At 39.2% G+C, this 15271-nt stretch overlaps 1 protein-coding gene across 1 annotated transcript in view; it reads left to right on the top strand.

The window, feature by feature from the left end:
- Positions 1-15271, top strand: part of atxn1a (ataxin 1a) — a 96772-nt gene that overhangs the window by 24981 nt on the left and 56520 nt on the right. Inside the window, exon 2 of the mRNA XM_062435555.1 lies at positions 2470-2659. The gene's annotated coding sequence lies outside the window, so the exon portion shown is untranslated. The remainder of the gene's footprint in view (positions 1-2469; positions 2660-15271) is intronic.

Genomic DNA, 15271 nt, shown 5'->3' with positions numbered 1-15271 from the left:
GTGTAAATTGCATTATATAATATTGTAATGTGCTGTCTATTGTTGTTAATGTTGAACATGTTTAAAGTAAAGTCTTAAACATACTGGTGATGATTGTCTTTTTAATTCATATTCAGAAAACACACATACAGCAGAAATAACATGACAGTCACAAGTCAGGCAGTATGAAGCAGATAATAAATGATCTTGTGTATCTGTGATACTCTCTCATACACACTCAGCTTATTGTAGACATACAGTATGCTGTAGACTAAGAACATGTACAGCAATTAGTATGTCATCCTTGCTAACATTTTATTATCAATGTTTTTGTGTGTCTATTTACCCGTTGGTGGTTTTCCCCTTCTGTTGCCTGTGCAAGAACTTTTATTGTTGTGTGTTTGCATGTGTATACGTGACTCTAAATACTGTAAGTACATGTATACAATAGTAGGTGTTTTACAGGTTTCACATGCCTGCATGCTTCTGTGTCTGTGTGTGTGTGCCTGTGTGTGTTTGTTGAGTTTGTGTCAACTAAGTACAAACAAGAAAAAGTGTACTTTAGTACCCTATCACTTTCTGTCCCCAAGGCCTGTTTGTCACATGATCAACTGACCTGATTTTGTGTTGCCAAGGCGATGCCTTGTTTCAGGGTTCAACTTAATGCTCAGCTCTGCCCTGTGACCTTGGGACATATCTTTGTCGCTATGGTTACAGCCTCCGGGGTTACTGTAAATGAGAGGAGCGTGCTGGTTGGCTGCAACAAGCATTTTTTCCTCTGTGTATGTGCATCAAGTCAGACACTTAAATATATTTATTTACTCGGCGAAGATTAACTCCCACCTCATTGTACTAATGTGTTTATTATGGTGTTTCTATGATCCAGCTTTATAAAGCTGTGCTGAATCAGTGTGCATTTAGCTTGGAAATGTAGCGTGAAATTATTTTACAAGATGAACAGCGACTCTGTCAGGCTATAAACCAAACAACAAGAAAACCAACAAACAAACTAAATTTTGCTTTCACAGAGAATTCTGCTTGTATTACCAGCTTTCCGTTTCATCATAACCTGGCATGATTCATCATAATCGTAATTCATTTTTCTGCAACTTCATAATATCTCTAAAATTAGATCTTTTTTTATACGCTAAGAATCTGGAAACTGTCATCCACACATTCATTACATCCTGCCTTGACCACTGAAACTCTCTGTACTCCTGTCTCACTCAACACAACCTCTTCAAACTTAAGCTAGTTGAAAATACTGCAGCAAGACTACTCACAAAATCCAACAGAAGATTCATGACACCTATTTTAGCATCTCCACACTGGTTACCTGTACTTCACGGAGGACATCAGCTCTATTTTTTTAAATTTTTTTAATTTAATCTCTTAAAAACACACTTGTTTACAATTGCTTTCTCTTGATGAATATGTTATTCTTCTGTTTTTACTTGTTTTTACTGTTTTAGTCATTCATATCTCGCTTGTCATTGTATCTGTAACAATTCTACTTTTATTTATTATTTATCTGGTGATTTCTTTTTTAATTTGTTTTTCTTTTCTTTTTTATGTCACGGTAAAGCACTTTATAGCTTGTACTATATAGATAAAGTGATCATTATTAATAGCTCTCAGTTTACTAGAAGCAAAGTGAAACATCCTCAACAGAAAGTGAGTCGAGCTCATGAAAGAGACCTAAATGCCTGCAAATAACTATGTTTTATTTTTAATTTTTAAAGGACTCACGCCTTAAACCAGTGTCTCATGCGGGTAAACAAAGTGTGGTTGCCATGCCGATGGGGCGTCAGTGTATAAATAGCACAGGTGTTTGTTCTGAATACTCCTAAGAGAGGAAGAGAGAGTGAATAGCAGGGAGACTGTGATACCCGGCGTACATGTACAAAATCACATAGTCTCAAATGCACATCAACTAGGTTCTCATGAAGGAACAAGTACTACCAGCATGAATAATACTGTATGTTTGCTGTACATGAGGCTCTTACGTCAAAAGGTTACTTGAATTTTAATTGATATAAATGTTCATACATTTATATCGGGAGACACTCTGGATCAATTATCATTAACTGCATTAATGATGATTTTATCTTTTTTTTGTGTATTTGTTTGTTCGGTGTTAGAATAGTTTGTATAGTATAAATGATCTTACCTGTGAAGACTGAGGATAGATATGAGTTTACATGACTTCCTAAACTGGGGTTCTGAACAATTTACCATTAAAAGTGAGAGCAAGTTGTTTGGTGGTAAATATCACCTGGCTGAAGGTTAAGATGATGATTGTAATTGCGCTGCAGGGAATTTGGTTCTCGTGCAGTGATTTGCAATTGAGCTAGAACAAGCAATAGCTGTGACCTCAATTGTCATATCAGACAGAAATAATAGTGCCTGTCGATGTGTAAAATCCTGTCAAGAGCACTTGCACAAAATGTTTTTTAACGCCCTGTGTCTCTTTCTTTGTTCCCCCCGTAGGGTAATGGTGACAGCACCTGCAGACAGACAAGACGTGGACAGACGGCACAGGCACCTGAGACGTTTCCTTCCCACTGGTGAAGAGATCCAGACCTCACACCATAAACTGCAGCTCCAGCTGGTCATCAGCTCTCAACTGAACAGCAGGCTCCACCTACTCCGCCCAAGTAGCTCTGCCACCTCTGCTCAGGTAGGACAGCCTCTCACCAGTGAATCTTCTAATAAATGTCATCACTTTCCTCCTCCTTTGACCTTTTTGTTCACATGCTGTCTGACTTGCAAGATATTCATTTATTGATCCATACAGTTGGCATGAATAAACGTACAAATACAAGAAGGGAGACAGCTGGTCTGCTTATTATTGTGGTTGTATTAAGGTTTAAAAAAAATGTTGTCCTACACTACAAGGGGAAAATTATTTCTATACTGTAGACTGATTGTATATGTCAAATTGTCTTTTTCATAGTGTCTAATAGTTATTTAAATGTATTTTATTGTCAAGCATTGAAGATGATGAAAAAACCCACCTTATTTACAGTGATCTAATTCTGGGTGATTTCATTTCTTTGTGTATTTAACTTTGTGCTGCTGCAGCCTTTACGTCAGTCTGTCGACATTCAGAATTGTTATAGAAATGTTGCCAGGTCTGACCTTATAAGACCTAATAAGAGTGTCTTTTATTTAAGTCTTTTATTTAATAAGCAACTTTTATTTAAAAGGGATGTATGCAGACTTGAAATCAATATGAAAAATTGAGGTGTGTGTGTAAAGGGGGCTCATCATAGCAGATGGGGGTAGGGCTCTGCTTTTGTAGTTTATGGACTGTCAATTTGAGTATTTTTCTTCTTCTGATATTAATAACAAAGTTTTAGTATTTTGTCAGTATTACAGTTGTAATATAAGAACTGATTGTGCTTGTGTGCGTAACTGTGGCCCAGATGATACATTTTTCTTGGCCTATCCTCCTTCTTTTCTCTTCTGCCTTTCATGTGATTTGTCTTTCGATTTGTCTTTTTAAAAAAAATATAATTCTTTACTTTGACCCTCCCACAATAATGTCCCTCAACTCAGTGTTGCAGTCCTTTCTTCCTCCAAATTCCCTCCCTTTTTTGTCTGTTTCCCCCCTTCTCTCTCAGTCTTTCAGTCCATTCTTTAACTGTATCTCCCTCCTCTTCTCCTCCTTTCTGCCTCCACTGTATGTATTGAGGCTTCTCCGTTAGTCCTTTATCTCTGTCTCACCAGCTGTGTGCTGGAGCTTCGTTCTCTCCTACGAGGGAGAGTAGAATGAATAGAAGGGCTTACTGAGAACAGTGAGAAAGCCAATCCCTGCCTTTCGTCTCATTGAACGCTCCTCTCCTCTCCTCTCCTCTCCTCTCCTCTCCTCTCCTCTCCTCTCCTCTCCTCTCCTCTCCTCTCCTCTCCTCTCCTCTCTTCCCATCTCCTCCCCTTTCCTCTCCTCCCCTGTCTTCTCCTCTCTCTTTGACCAATCCTGCCTCCTCTTCATCATACTGCTCACTCTACCCAGTGTCTCAGATGGCTGGAGATGTATTTCAAGACTGAAAGTGAGGGAAAGAGATTAGACACAAATACCACCATAGACAGGATTTTTGCACCAATTTCAATGAAACTACAGACATTCAAAAGTTAAATTAGTTCAAAAAAATCTGAAAACCCAGAGTGTAATCTATGTCTCATCCTAGTCACAGCATACCTGCTTTTGACAAACATTTTTTCGTTTATCAGCCTTCAGCAATAAACAACTATACTTGACTCACAAACAGCATCATTATATTTTGCTGTGAGGTACTTAAATGTGCTTGGGGACTTGCTTCATAACTCTACAAATATGTTTTGAAGTACAGGCTAATTAGTTTAATAAATTAACGTTGTACAAATTCAGAGAGGAGTAGCAAGGAGGGGGGCAAAATAAGGAGAGTTGCTGAGAGGGAAGATGAAGAAGAGGTTAGATGTAGATGTAACAAATGCAAGAAAAGTAGATTAAATAAAGAGTTGATTCTTCATTTTCTCTTTTTGTTCTCCTTCCCATGGATTCAGCCTCTTCCACGCTCTCGTTTCCCCCCCTTCTCTCGCTCTCTCTCTCTCTCTCTCTCTCTCTCTCTCTCTCTCTCTCTCCTTCCTGTCTCCTTCTTTCTTCACCCATCAGTCTTGTTGTATGAAAATTACACATTTCACTCCCTGCTCCTTTCTGCTTACCCTCTCTTTTGTAAATTCACTGTTGACAGTCACCTTTCTCTGAGCAGAAAGCCTCAGAAATGAGCAGATGGAGGGCTGACAGTCTAGAAGCTCAAACAATTAGGCTGGGCGGCAAGTCGTGGTGATCAACACATGTCAGAAAATGGCTGCTAATGGGAGTACCATATACAGACTGTCAGTCAGCTATATAGGGGATGGATCAATTTTTGTCTTGCTGCCTGCTGAGGGGGTAGAGTCAGAATCCAAGTCGTAAATCACCTAAGATATGACATTTACATTTATAGTTTTGGCACATTATCCAGCCTGGCTTACAATGAGTTCAAAAGTAGAATAAAAACATGCTTCTAGACAGCCAACATCGCAAGTGAAGAATAACTAACTTTTTACGAATGCAAGTTATTATGGCGCTACTGTGGCTCCTTGCTTACTTGTGTGTTCATACACATGTATAACCCAGAACTGATTTCAGGTGTTTGGAAAAACAGGAAACAATATGTGATACTGTTTAACCAGGTCCAGCTCCAGTGACTAATCGTTCTAGCTCTAATTTTCATTATTGATTTAACTGCTGTATACATTGTTCTTTAATCCACCTATTGTTTGGTCTAAAATTTAGGGTTAGTTTAGTGCTTGTTTCATCTGAACAACAGTTCTCAACCCAAAGATATTGTTATCTATCACACAAGAAAAAAACTTAGGAAATATTTACATTTCAGAGCCTTGAATCAGCAAATTTCTCTCTTACACAAATTAATCAATGTCAGAATAGTGTAGTTTTTTAGGTGGTTAATCAATTCATTGTCAGTGAGATCCCAAGATACATGGTTGTTGTGCAAAAGACAGTTATATCAAGTCAAAGTAGTTCTCTTTTGCACATGTCAACACAAAGACACGTTTGACATAAAGTATACTTTACACTTTCATATGTAGTACATTTTTTCTGCTTTATTTAGCTAGAAAATGTCTTTTTTCCACAGAGGAAAAAGTGAGGTGTCCTTTTGATACTATATTGATCAGGCTTCAATGACTTTTGCAATGTACAGAATTCTTCTTTCACATGTTACCTGAAGCAATACAGGTTTTTATACTAATTCAAATGATCTTCAGGGGTTATTTAAACATATTCTTTCTTTGGTTTTATTATTCCAGAGCTAGGCAGTGAAATATCATTTATATGCCAGGAGAAAGAGTAAACTCATTTGTGTCTTGTAGGGGAAATCTGATAGCTTTATATGGATTCAATCAATTTTCAGAGATTGTTTTTTTTTTCTTCATTTACTCCTACCACTCTCTGAACCCAGGGTTCGACTCAATGCAGCCTGCAGCAAGCGTTTACTTTAATCTCAAATGACAAATTAACCCTGCGATACTTTCAGTAATAAAGCCTCACACGAGCCTTTACAATTCCAGAAACGCCACCGGGTGTCAGTCCCGAAACTGAACCTGTGCCTGTTGTTTCACTGTGTTATTTTGGTGGCAAGCTAGCACCAAAAATAGTGTTTGTATATCTAGTAAGGGTGTCAGAACTGGGTCAAAAGTATATGCTGTGCTTGTTTTAGCCTGCCGAAGGCTAGTAATAATACCAGTTACATGTCAGGCTTACAAAAAATTAATTTAAACTTCACACTAGGTAAGTTCCCTTTGGTACATTTTGTGAACTTTGCTGCCTTGAGCTATTCCAGTAAGTGGAGAAGTCGTCCCTTGGCTCATTCTCTCTCTCTCTCTCTCTCTCTCTCTCTCTCTCTCTCTCTCTCTCTCTCTCTCTCTCTCTCTCTCTCTCTCTCTCTCTCTCTCTCTCTCACTGTGTGTGAGCATGGATTTCCCATTCTCTGTTTTCTTGTAATAGCTGCGCTCTGCTTTATTTGATCTGGGCCCCCACTCTTATAGTAGGATTGAATTGGGTTTGGAGAGCAAGGGAAACACACACATACACCTGAAATTGCCAACCGCAACATCAGCTGTCCCTGACCAAGGAGAAAGAAAGGAAAGGAAGAGAGATATAAAGGGTGATATGTGAGGAAAAGGGGAATATGAGAAGAAGAAGAGAGAAGAGAAGAGAAGAGGAGAGGAAAAGAGATGGTAGAGTGATGGAGACAAGTGACTTACATAATAAAGTGAAAGTGTTCTCCTTTATTCTGGTTCTGGCTACAGACACGAAGATGAATTAATTAAATCAAGACGAAGTTGATCATTAGTTCATCCCTTTTTATCTGTATCTCTTTTTTTCTCTCCTCTCTCTCCTTTCTGTCTTGTTCCCTCTGCACTTCATTACCATCCCCCTCCAGAGTCTCACCCGATCTCTCTTTTGTCTCGTGGTCTTTATTTGTCATGCCTTCACTTTCAACAAACATACTCTCTTGACACAGACACACACTGTGTCTGTCTCTGCACACTAAACAATTAGGTAATTACCTTGCCTAGTGTCGCTGGGTTCATCCAGAATGTTGGTTGTGGCTGAATTAGGTAGACAGGAGATGAGGCACATGAGGAGTAGTGGAATGAATGAGACACTTTCAATGGGAAGAGGGGGACCTGAGACTATTATCCATGTACTAGAAAGTCTTAATGACAGAAAAGAAAAGGGGACGTACATAGAAGTACAGAAGTACATTGGAACAAGTAATGAAAATGATTTGAACATTTCGTCTAAGGCCATTCTGTGATATTTGAAAATCTCACAAAACCGTATCATGTCTCTGCAAAGGCACTTGTAAAGACATTTCACAGATTTGTATGACTCTCAGAAAAAAAAGAAAAAGAAAAGCTGTATTATTTGTGGATGTCTCAAGTGTAGTAAGGAGCAGCCCTCAAGTAGAAATTTGAGGTCAACATGTTGAGAACACTATTCTTTCCAGCTTGAAGTAACGTTTATGTGACTGGCACTACATGAGGATGGGAAATGGAAATAAGAAACTATATATTATATATATACTATATAATATTTTTCAAAACTTACATGACCTCTACATTTAGTTCAGCGCTGAAACCACAGATAATTCCCGTTATTAATTAGTCCACCAATTATCGTCTTAATTAATTGGTCAATTACTTGATTTTTGAAATGCCATTTTAGAAACTGAAACCAGAAAATACTTGGCACTTTTGTGACATAAATGACTATTGCTAATTACACTCTATTACAGACTATTTAAATTAAATTAAAAATATATAAAACAAAATTTTAATATTGAATGTCTTGGTCGAGGCCTGAAATCTTTATTGCTTGGAACCTTTTTTTGGAGGAGGTGATGCTCTGCAGCACAGCAGCACAGTGCATCTTCTGTTTTACTCTGCCAAAAACAACTCAGTAAAGTAGTTATGTCGTAATACTGATGAAAACAGTATTCTTTATGCACCACTTACACAATCATCCACGTTGTAAGAATCATAATGTAAAAATCAGTTTAAGTGGAATAACAACTCATGCAGCAGCTCCTTGTGTTTCACACAGCTGTCATCTGTTTACAAAGGAGAGATGTTGAAGTCAGGCTTAATAATCATACAGGAGGTCCAATGGCTTCCCCCATAGGAGCTAATCAGTGTGTGTATGCCTGCTTGGCTCAACCACTGTGTTCCATTACTCTGTCTTGATAAACATCACTGTGCGTGCTACGTGTTCTGCAAGTATATATTTGTGTTTGTTGTGTGAATACAGTATGTACCTTCATCTATACATGTCTGCATCTGTACTGAGTGTGTACACTGTACATGGGCATGTGTGTATTAGAGCTGCAGCCTAGTTTGCATTTCGATTGCAAACCATAATGAAATTATGAATACGAAATGTCATGTGAAGCTGTTGGGTATTAACTGAAATATAGCCATCAGCATGGAAAAACATGTAGCTGTGGGTCATTACTAATGAGCCATACATGTGCTGGAACATTCAGTGTGTGTGTGTCTGTGTGTGTGTTTATGTGTGTGGGAATAGGGGCAGATTACTACGTCTGCATTTTTATGGTGCGTGTGTGTTTCTCTGTGAGAGTGACTTAATATATCAAAGCATTTACTCCTAAGAATTACGTACTTTAGGAACTCCAGAAATGTGTGCGTGGGTGTTATTGTTCACATAAGAATTCTTGTCTGCTTTCATTGATTGATCCACTGTCCTGCCTAACTCCAACCCACTCTGTTGCTCTTTTCTTTGTTTGCTCCTGATTCCTCTTAGCTTTATGGCATTAAGTAATTATTACTGACATCATCTCTGGCTTGGCTAGTGCAGACTAATCGGCCAGTGCAATCTGATTATATTAGATATTATTCCTTCAGGGTGTTCCCTGTCCTCCGCCCTTGCTGTGAAAGATATCCCTCATTGTTTGCATGGGGCAACATTCTGCTTTTGTGTGGCATTTGTTTTATTGTATTCACACAGTAGTAGGAAGAAACAAACTTTTGTTTTTCTGGTTGGCTATAAACAGGTCGGTCTTGTAATTATCACTTTTTATTTATGATTTGTGCATGTAAACCTGAAAAGTGAATAATGTTAAAAGCTGCGATTGATGCCGAGCCTCGACTTGCCTTGTTAATTGCTATCATGTAAAATACACATCTCAGGATAACTCAAGGATATTATGAACGTGCTACAGGGACTCTAATATACCACTGAAATGTCTTTGGTTATTGTTTGGATGCTCTGGGTGCTCGTGCAAGAAAGCAATAAAGGTTGAAAAATGAAGTTGCACTTTAAATTTACTAACAGCCATGAGAGGCTTTTTCCTCTGCTCATCTTTCTTCCCCGCTTTCTCTCCATCTTCTCACTCGTCTCTCTTTCACAGAAGCCGCTCTAAGAGCCACCTTTTCAAGTGAGGTAAAATGATTAAAGTAATGGATGCCCCCCACTCCAATCTCTCTCTCGCTCTCCTTCAGGCACTACTCTGTACATTCTGTTCTGTACATTAGTGTGGCCCTGGGGATGCCCTCGCTTGCTGCGGCTTAATGCAATCACACCTCCAGTATAAGTGCACTGAGAGAGAGAAAGACAATGGAGAAAAGAAATGAGAAAGAACGTACAATACCGAATGGGACTGGTGGGTGGCAGCTGGCAGGAATGATCACATCAAAGAATGATAATTACCTACCGACAGGACCGAGAAGTCATGCAAATTAGATCATTTAAAGATTTTCTTGTCAGTCAAGGTACCTCTATAGATTCTTGGCACAAATGTCACCTGTACAATCATGGAGCTACTAATTTCCTGTTTCCCCTACAGCGTAATGATAGTTTTCAAGGTTGGCATGCATCTGGTGTGCATGCAACTCCGAATACCAGTTTTGACACAGTTTAACTTACTAGCAGGAATTGTTATATAAATTACACTGGAAAATAGTTAGCTGGATCTGTTTACAAAACAGGGACCTATTAGTTGCAATAAAACACATCTGCAATATATTAAGGAACAGTTTTCAATTTTCTTTTGTTTGCACATTTAAAATGATGAAACAAAACAAAAAAAAAGCAAAAACCTCACATCAAAGCAACAAAGAAATATGGTACCTATTCTTTGATATTTGTATGGATCGAATGCTCTGGTGTTCTAAAATCATCAGGAGTTCATGATGACAAACACTTTTCCCCAGGAGGAGCTAGGTTCAGTTCAGCAACTTCAGCTTTTAGTGAGATGAATGGGGATGGCCTTTTGTGTTGCCTGGGAAGTCCTTATGCTGAGACCTATAGAGAGTTTATTGCTTTTACAACTAAGCTGTATGATAAAGTGCCATGTTTCTTACCACCCACTCTCTCCCACCTACTGTTTTTCTCTCCATATCTCACTGTCTGTGTGTGTTACTCCTGCTTTTTGTTGGCTTTGTTATCTTGTTCTCTTTTTCACCTCTTTGTCAACGTTCAGTTCATTTCCTCCCTTTCATCTTGCTGTCTGTTCTTATTTCTCTGTATAGCTTTCTGTAACTCCCCATTGTTGACTTTGCCACACACTCTTCTTCTTCTTACCTTTCATACCTCCTACCTTAGTTTGCAGTATAGCGACATTTTTTCTGTATTTCATATCCTTTTTCTCAAGTGTGACAATCTTTGGTTGGCATGGCTGAGCAGACGTGGAGTGGTATTTCTGGCAAATGGTTTGGCAGGTTTATACAATGCTCACAATACTTGAGCAGTCAGCTCTCATCACTGCCTCCCAACCTCTGGGATAATTACTTTGAGAAAACCAGTGAAGCTGGCTTCGACAGGAGACAGGTAGACAAATCAACTTTCTATTAAAAGCTAGACGTGACACACATCATGCAGCTTTTAACATTATTCCTTTAGAAAAGTGCACTTATTATTATGACAGTAATGCTATACATTTTATCTTGAGAGATTCAGATGGGTTACTCTAAAGGCCAACTCCACAAAGAATGGATTAGGCCTCCTTATAGCACTGTGAATTGTGCAATCTGCCGCTATTCACAAAAGATTTTGCACTAATTATATTCCTCCGCAAACATGCTCATAACGTTTTGGATCTGAGTGCATTCACCCTTGTCTTGCATCTGACTGACTAAGTGGAGCTGTTTCTAGTGTTTCATGCTCCATATTTCTGTATTGCTCATTTTGCTTGACAAAGTCTCTTGCAAAAGCAGTCACCTTAACTTGTGACATGCCAGGATGTCCCGGTGCTTATGGCTGCTTGTCAATTTTGACCACTTTGTGGCTATTAGCTTTTAGTTGTTTTTTGTTATTGTTGAGTTTAAAAGGAATTATAAAACTGTTTTTGGCAATATTTTTAACCCTTTTCTGGTGTAATAAATAATTAAAATATCAACAAGTTGCATTTGGATTGTGTATGGGGAGCCACCATGGACAGATGTGGGACATATGGTCAAGATCTGGCAGTAATTAAAGATCTGTGCTACACACCTTCAGGTCAGCTGTTACACACACATGTATATGGTGGAATTGTTGTAATAAAGTAGCCCCTTACTGTATGGATACATCCTGAGCTCCGTCCGAATTACAAGTTGTCTTTTTGTCTCATTTTCAAAGGTTCAATGGTCACAGAAGCTGTGCAATCCTTTTGTGGGTGTGGCCCTAAGTTTTTGAAAAGAGGGATAAACAAGTTGTTTTCTCTCCAACTTAAGTTTTTTTTGACTGGCCTTCCAAAGAAAAGGAAAGAAAAATCACATCATTATTCCTGTACTGTGTATGGCTGTACTGTGTACCAAGCTTTCCTGCTATCACAAAATTGTCGGACCAGATTGTACAGCAGTGCTGATGGATGGACACTTACCAGTTTCCCTATATACCCTCCACTTATGCTTCTCTTTTCAATCCTTTTATGTGTGGAGAGGTGTAGGCTAATAGCCCATTGAGCCAAACTAGTTTTGCTTCACTTGGGGGAACAGAGTGAACTTGGGGCTAATGTAGCGCCCTGTGGTTCCCTGAACGGTATAACAATGGCAAATAGGCTTTGGTTGAGGGATTGTAATGGAATAGTGCAGGGTGATAGCCAGCTGCCATTACTCAACACAGTTACCTGAGAGATTTTCAAACATGCAGTATAGGTTTATGTACATGCATGTACTGTATACTACAAACATATCTATTACAGCCCATCTGCTGCATCTCATCAGGAGTCTGTGTTTCTCTGGTGCTCTAACTCTTTTGCTTTGCAAGGTGTCCTTGAAGAGTCTGACAGACTTCTTTCATATGTGCTGTTGTTTGTTATGTTGATTCTGCACTTGAGGTATATTGAGGTATACTAATTCTTATAAATGATTTGCCTGCTGAATAAATTCTATATACACCAACAACGTATGCATTGCATCATGTAAATTAAGTCAAATTTCTCAGTCCGTTGTATTTCAAATAAAATGTTATTGTTGAACTGACCTTTCATGAATGCTTTTGCTCTGTTCAGTAATAATTCAGTGCTACAGTGCTACACTCTGGTGGGACCTCATACAGTATTGTTATAGCCTTAGATAGGGAGCGTGCTATACACATCACAGAGCAGCACAATACTGTGAGCCTGCCACTGTACATAACTGTAGGCTGTGCTGATTGGTACGTGGGAGGTTACATAAACATAAGCAGCGATGGAGGAAAGAACTGCCATAATGTCACATTCATAAATATGTGCAAAAGGAGCGTTCCCAACCGGAATTAGGACAGTGAATCAAAAGCATGAGTATGTAAGGCTGCTGTGAATATAGAGGTGGTTTTTGAGTATAATTGTACAAAGTAAAACCGGTTTTACTTAAATTGGTTGCTAAAAATACACTAATAATGATCTGTGTCTGTGCTGCACATTCTTCTGAGAGAACTCAAATCAATTATGATAGGTTTTCATCCCTAAAATAATTTAACCATTAGTATAAATGGTGATGAGAGCATAGCAGGCCTGCTGGAAGAGGGAGGTGTCTGTCTTGATACTGCGCAAGGTATCTCACCAGGACACAAGAATAACCTCTGTTTGAAGGTGCTAGTGTGTGTGTGTGTGTGTGTGTACAGTATGTGTGTGCATGTGCGGAGGTGTGTGTGAATACATTTGACGGCAAGGATTACATAACAGAGATGCCTGCTGCTGCAGTTCACTGTGAATGACAGGAGCACACACACACACACACACACACACACACACACACACACACACACACACACACACACACACACACACACACACACACACACACACACACACTGGCATACATATAAATCATTGCAAATACAATCATATTGTAGTTGCACATACACACAGTCACACGCACATACTCTTCTTCCTGAATTTCTTTAATGTTCTTGACCTCACTCCATCTGATCTATTTAATCTGCAGCCTGATTATCTGTAAATGTATATATAATGTATATATGTATGATGGAATCTTTACCCACAAAATTGTGCATGGGTCGAGTGAAACTGCTCAATTCCTGGAAAGTGTGTAGCATAGGACAGTACGTGCAAATTCTCACCACTTGAGAACACATGAACAAACCTGTAGACATAATCTTCAACTGCAGCAGCAAGTCAAATAAACACATAAAAAGACATGCACTGTGTACACACACACACACACACACACACACACACACACACACACACACACACACACACACACACACACACATACACACGCACACACACACACACACACACACACACACACACACACACACACACACACACACACACACACACACACACACACACACACAGGGATCCATCTGTCTGTTTCTATGTACAGGACTATTGACTTCTGTTGCTACACGCATACATATGCATACACACAAACACCCAGGAGCCATAGAGTTGCCAGCTTTGTGAAGACAAGTATTTTGAGGTATTATTAGACTGTGCTGGTAGTAGAGTTGTGGCAGTATCACATATTATTCAGATGCTAGCCACCATCAAACACACTGGCTCCTGTAAATTGACCTGGAGAAAAAGTTATCATATAAAGATGTAATGCAGTCTGTTTCTCAGCCTCCTCTCACTGCACCAGCAGTACTAATGAATCAACATTACTCCTTTAATAGAAATCCATGTCTGCTTGTTGGTAGAGGTGCACTCAGACATACCTACAATCACACGCACGATTACACTATCTCAAGTTATTTCTTTTGCAAGCTCTTGCGCAAATGCATACACACATTGCATGAGTGAACTAGCCACTGTGGATGATGTGTCATGTGTAGAGGACCACAGGTCCAGTTTGGGCACTGATTCTATTCTAAATGAAGCAGGAGTTTGTGAATTATTGAAACGCCTGTCCTCTTTCCTCTGCTCCATCTCTTTCTCTCTCTCTCTCTCTTCTCTCCCTCTTAGATCTCCTTTTTCTTACTCCATTCCCCGTCATGCACACGCCCCCACACACACACACACACACACACACACACACACACACACACACACACACACACACACACACACACACACACACACACACACACACACTCTTGTCATCCCTTGCCCCTTCCCTTTTTTTATGCCTCTGTGCCGGCAACAGCCATGGCCGGAGGCATTATGTTTTTGGGCTGTCCATCTGTCCACACATGTGAATGTGATTGCGATATCTCAGGAACGCCTGGAGGGAATTTCATTACATCTGGCACAAACCTCCACTTGGACTCAAGGATGAACTGATTAGAATTTGGCGTTCAAAGGTAAAGATCATTATGACCTTAAATATGTTTTTGGCCATAACTCTATAATTCATATGCTAATTATGACTGCATTTTAATAATAATCTTTTTTAATAAAAAATTTATAACCAAAAGTTTAAAGGTTAACTTCGCTGTGATATAACAATGTTCTGCAAAAACAATTTAATGTTCATTAATCGATGCCTTAACCAGAAGGCAAGAATGTGACCATGTTTCACATTTGGTGAATTCCTTCACTACAAATATTATATGAGTCTGGAGAGACATGAATGCAAACTGCAACTTGAGTGGTTGGTGGAGGTGCACAACTGTGAGGCAGTATTTATAGTTTCTGTTTTATTTCCCTCTATTAAGTACACAGGAAGGAGGGTCAAACTGATTTGTGAACCAGTAGTTGAGTGTGCGCATTTGTGTGATTTGAGTGATGTTGGTTAATCCAGTGTTGTCCTTGGGGACAGATTTGGCCCATATTACAGACTGCTATTGCTG

The sequence above is a fragment of the Scomber scombrus genome, chromosome 16 (assembly GCF_963691925.1).
Source record: "Scomber scombrus chromosome 16, fScoSco1.1, whole genome shotgun sequence".
Lineage (NCBI taxonomy): Eukaryota > Metazoa > Chordata > Actinopteri > Scombriformes > Scombridae > Scomber > Scomber scombrus.
The sequence above is the reverse complement of the archived record's forward strand: the minus strand, read 5'-3'. Positions and strand labels throughout refer to the sequence as shown.